The 5805-nt window shown below is 36.0% G+C and overlaps 1 pseudogene; it reads right to left on the bottom strand.

Moving 5' to 3' along the window:
• Nucleotides 1-4457: 4457 nt before the first annotated feature.
• On the bottom strand, nucleotides 4458-5185 carry LOC100016882 (FGFR1 oncogene partner 2 homolog; annotated as a pseudogene).
• Nucleotides 5186-5805: the final 620 nt, after the last annotated feature.

The following is a 5805-nucleotide window of genomic DNA, read 5'->3' as shown; positions in this document are numbered from 1 at the left end:
ATCAGTAATACTCCAAAGTTTGTGCTGAATTTTCTGATACTGTAGAGGTTTCTTCAGGCATCTTCTTCAAACAATTCATCTTCTATATTCAAAGGGTCATCAATCTATCTTTCCTGAAATGTTTCTTTCTTAAAAGATTTTTTTTAATACAATCCCTATGACAATTATATAATCTCCCCTGAGAAAGGTATTGACCAACATTCAGATCAACTTGGGATACGTGTTTGAGTTATGGGGTATAGTCAATCAGTTTTAATAGAAGCTGCTCTCTTTGCATGTAAGCAATGAATCCAAGAGTCCTTTTTTTTTTCAATTTTTATAGCTGTTGGAATGGTTAACAGTACTTGAAATGGACCTTTCCAGGAAGGCTGAGTTGCTCCAGTACACTGGAAGTTCTTTATGTATACCTTATCTCCTGGGTTTAGGTCATGAAATGAAAAGTCTATAGGTCCTGCTTGTACTGCAGCTCTGGATTCATGAAGTTCATACAATTTGTTCTGCAATTCTTGAATATATGTAGCAATAGACGTATCTCCCCCTAATAATGATGTATATGCAGGAGAAAAAGATTTAGCTTGTAAAAGAGGGTGTCCAAAAAGCATTCCAAATGGTGAGATATGTAGATCTACTCTAAGCCTGATTTGGAGATAAAATAAAGCTAGAGGGAGAGCTTCAGGCCATTTTAGATGTGTTTCAGTGCATAGTTTTCCAATCAGAGTTTTGAGCTCTCTGTTCATTCTATCAATTTGACCTGAGCTTTGGGAATGATATGGTACATGGAATTTGGAAGTTATCCCCAAACAGGAATAAACCTGAGATAAAACTGAATCACTAAAATGGCTTCCCCTGTCAGAATCAATACGTGAAGGCAGGCCAAAGTGAGGAATAATCTCTTTTAAGAGTACCTTGGCAACAAAAGCCTCTGTGGCTCGAGCAGTAGGAAACGTTTCTAGCCATCTGGTCAGCTAATCTAGTATGACTAGACAAAATTTATAATGTCCAGCTTTTGGCCTTGTAATAAAATCTATTTGCAGGTGCTCAAAAGGTGTGTAAGCCAAAGGGAACCCACCAAATGTTTTTCCACAAAAAACTGTTGATATGCTTGGCAGGTGGAGCAGGCTGTACACACTTTAGAGGCTATATGATGCCTTGGGTGCCAGAGTGACCATTTTTATGAATAGATTGGCATATTTGGTGATAAAAACGTCTAGGGAGCAGGGGTTTTTCTTCAGATGATACCCATACTCCATTAATTTGTTTAGCCTTAAATTTTTGCTTCTATTTCTCCACTTCCTTTTCATTATAGGAAAGTGATAAATCTGATTCATTATTTGTTGTTAAAGTTAAAATTAATTCAGGTCCTTCTAAGGTTGCTAGCTTTGGAGTGGTATCTGCTCAGTCATTTCCCCTAGAGACAGGGTCAATTCCACTTGTATGGGAAGAGCAATGAACTATGGATAGGGCTTCAGGTAGCTAGAGAGCAAAAAAAAACTTTCATTAATAATTTTGGCATTTTCCAGTTAAGGTTAAAAATCCTCTCTGAAGCCATAACATGCCCACTACATGACAAATTCCAAATGCATAGCTAGAGTCTGTGTAAACTGTTGCCCTTTTGTCTCTGGCAATTATACAGGCATGTTTTAAAACTATAACTTTTGCACTTTGAACACATATTTAAGGGCAATGAAGTTATAAATTCTGTGATCACTGCAGGGGGCAGTGACTGTGGGATCAACTTCTCACCTTCTGAAAGTCACTTTCTCATCAAAAAGGTTCACAGTTTTCTGATTGAACAGTTTCTGAGGGTGTGAACTCTTGGGTGAACTCAAAAGAATTCACAAACTTCTGACAGTTTAAAAAAACAGTGGAGCTCTCCAAGTATCTTGCTGGCTTCTCACCTAGCACTGAGTAGGGTGTTCAATCTTTTGCTGATTCAATTTAAAAGGTAGACAAAGGAGAGTTAATCCTGTCTTCACAATCTAGTGATGTACTTAAGTTAGTGTTAGCTCAGAATAGACAATAAAGTAAAGAATTCTCTTTCATGGTACAAATATGTCCTTTACTTTTTTTCCCCCAAATATTGTTGGTATATAGATCTAATACTGTTCTTGTTGGATCAAAGGGTATGCACAATTTTATTGCCTTTTGGGCATAGTTCCAAATTGCTCTTCCAGAATGGTTGGATCAATTCACAACTCCACCAACAATGCATTTGCATCCCAATTTTCCTCCATTTCCTCCAATATTTTGTCATTTTCCTTTTCTATCATATTAGCCAATCTGAAAGATGTGAGGTGGTACCTCAGAGTTGTTTTAATTTGAATTTTTAATTTTTGCCATTTTATTTGCATTTCTCTAATCCTTAATTAGTATTCAAATACTGAATTTTAAAATTCTATTAAACTATCAAAACTATTGATAGCTTTTATTTCTTCATTTGAGAACTCCCTGTTTATATCCTTTGCCATTTATCAATTGGGGAATGACTTAGATTCTTATAAATTTTTTTCTTTGTTTGTTTTAAATTTTATCAATCATTTTTATTAATAAAATTAATAGTACACACTCCAAATAAACATTTCAAGCTTTTGGGTTACAAAAATAATGGATGTGTGATGAAAACTTACTAGGCAAAATGAAACTATAAAACTCTACATTAAATCTCAGCAAAATACTATATATTTATGACAGTTCAAGAGATAAAAATAAATCACATATTTATTTACAAAAATACTCATCAAGCTTTTTTTTAAATAATAGATGCCTCAAGATTGCTACATACTAAATTTTAATAGTGCAGTTTGTTTAATTTCTTTAAGTTAATTGGGATAAAAACAAACTTATTTGGAAATTCTGCCACCATGTACTGCTTCTTAATAAGACAGAAGACAGTTACCAAACAAGGAAAAAAATATCTATTTTATATAAAAAATCTTCACTAAGGCTTCTGGAATAAAATTTATTTTATTTTAAATAAAATACACCCAATGTTTGGGAAGTTTGAGATGTTGCTTTTAACTCTTGGCAATAATATGAGTCTCTGTACACCAAGAGATTCTGCTATAAGAGCAGTATTTCAACAGATGATCTATATGGAATTTGTAATCTCTGAATTTAAGAAAGCTTAGTTTCTACTTTATTGGCTATTTAAATAATGGCCCAAACTTCAAATACTTCTTTACTTAGTTGTCTGTTTTGAAATTTCACATGGTGGTAATAACAAACAACTGTTTTTATAAAATCCATGAAAATGAACAACCCTCAAATAATGGCCATAAAAAATCCGATCCGTTACTAGGAACTGATGAGCTCAAGGGCAGAATCAGAGAGACCCATTATAATAGTTTTTTTGCTTCTGTTGTTAACACAAGAAAAACAGCCTTTATAAGGAATAAGGGTGCCTTCTATAAATCAGGTGAAAAACTCATGTTTACTATTAACAAGGCTAAAATAAATATTGGGGTTTTTTGCCCACTTCAAATCTCTCTATTACTGGTTTGCCATATTAAGCCTTCCAACTGTGGCAGTTGGGTAAGATAGGTTAATATTCCTAAAATCAATCAGAAAACAAACCTGACCAAATTCATATTTATTCAGGAATCCAAACCTCACCCCTCGTTCCCAAAGTAGTAGTTCAACCTACTGAATAATCTTGTCTATATGGTTTTCTCTCTCAGAAAGTAGGATAGCTTTCTTTTTCATCACTGAAAAGATAGTTTCTACATTTCTTCACCTTCAGTAAGTTATAGACAGTTATTACCCAAAAATGTCTTTATTAACTATGGTATGTTGCTGGCAAAAACAAAAGCACCTCTTTAGGATCTAGGCTTGAAGAAAAAACATATTCAGTTTATGGCCTATGCCACAAAAACAAAAGATTATCAGTTTTAAAAATGATCTGACATATTTGAAAGGCATTTCTTAAGAAATGTAAAGTGAGACCCACTAAATGTAAACTATAATAATCATTTGCAAGCCTTCCTATCCAATAGAGATCAAATTGGGAATGGACACGTTTCCTTTTTTTTTGGTAAGTCCAAGAAATGTGGATTTTAAAAAATGGCATAATCTCTATGTAGAACTTTACTCAGGTCTATTCAATATTTGGATAAAAAAAAAGCTAAGAAAAATAACAGCATTGCAGGAGGCCCTGATCAGTAGTTTCTATATACAAGAACTTTTATTTGTTTACCTAACAACAATGGCTTGAAGTTTCCACTTTCCCAGTACAAAGTTTAATAGGAATAAAGTCAATAACAACCAAATATTGATCTTCCGCTAATATCTTTTTAAAATGTCATTTGCCAGTGTATTATACATAACACAAAAAGAATGAAATGAAGGGCTGATTTAAGATTGTCATTTTTCTGATGCTCAATTCATTAGCAACTTTCAAAGTAAACCCTGGTTCCTTATTAGGAGTTGTACAATAGAAGCCCAGTGATTTTCCAGGATCTTCAGCTCTTTCTCAGGCTCAAATCACTGCTGGTTATCAATGCTGACAAAGATGTACTCTCTGCTGCATCATCTGTCTTGAGGCTCGGGAATGATTCTCCAGTTATTTGGAGGATTTCTCTCAAGCCTTTGTTTTCTTGTTCAAGTTGAAAAATTCCTTCGTGCTCCTAACCACCTTGCTGCTCATCAATTTCAATAGCTCTCCTCATTGCTGCTGCCATTTCAGTAATCTGGTCCACATGTACTTGTAATTCATTCCAATTGGCTTCCAAGTGCCTTCCCTCCAGTCCACGCTGAGTTGGTTGCTACAAGGAGGATTCCTTCAGGGCTGTGATGATGGTGTATCACGTCAATCTTGGAATGTTGCTCCTTTAACTTCATGGGTCATCCTTCTTGCTGGCCAGTAACAACCTAAACATTTGCTCATTATGAGTTCTGAAGCAGGCGGGCGTTCCTCAAGCAATGTGTGTAATTCTTTATTTTCTTGCTGCAATTCTCTGATTTGCCTGTTTTCTTGCTGAATTCCCCTAACTAAAGTAGATTGTGGTCGGCGTCTTGCAACCTCATTAAGTTCTTGAATTTCTTCTTCATACAGTTTCATTGCTTCCACTGGCTTGTTGAGAGCGGTAGTTTGTTCAATCAGAGATTCTGCTGCATTGTCATGGTCTTTTAATCTTTCAACAAGTGCTTTAGCATCTGCAGGCGCTTTTTCAATTGTGCAGCTCATTTTCTCTCGTCTCCCTTGCTGCAGCTGCCAAGGGGGCCTCCACTCCACCTCCAGGTCGGACTGCCCCTGGAGGGCCGGGTTCTTCTCCTTAGACCCCGTCGGGCTAGCTATTCTTATAAATTCGATTGAGTTCTCTATGTATTTGAGAAATATGGCCTTTATCAGAGAAACTTACTATGCAAATTTTTCCTCAGTTTTCTGCCTTTTAATCTTGCCTGAATTCGATTTGTTTGCATAAAATCTTTTTTAAAAACCCTTACCTTCGTACCAATTCTTTTTTTTTAAACCCTTACCTTCCATCTATTGACTCCAAGGCAGAAGAGTGGAAAGGGCTAGGCAATGGGGGTCAAGTGACTTGCCCAGGGTCACAAAGCTAGGAAGTGTCTGAGGTCAAATTTGAACCTAGGACCTCCCATCTCTAGGCCTGGCTCTCAATCCACTGAGCTACCCTCCTTAGTACCAATTCTAAGACAGAAGAGAGGAAAAGGTTAGGCAATCAAGGTTTAGTGACAGGATCACAACTAGGAAATGTCTGAAACAAAATTTGAACCCAAGTTCTCCCGATTCCCAGCCTTGTGCTCTACCCACTGTGCTTTCTAGCTGCCTCTCTTTAAAAACTTTAA

This window comes from Monodelphis domestica, chromosome 1 (assembly GCF_027887165.1).
Source record: "Monodelphis domestica isolate mMonDom1 chromosome 1, mMonDom1.pri, whole genome shotgun sequence".
In the NCBI taxonomy this organism is placed as follows: domain Eukaryota; kingdom Metazoa; phylum Chordata; class Mammalia; order Didelphimorphia; family Didelphidae; genus Monodelphis; species Monodelphis domestica.
The sequence above is the reverse complement of the archived record's forward strand: the minus strand, read 5'-3'. Positions and strand labels throughout refer to the sequence as shown.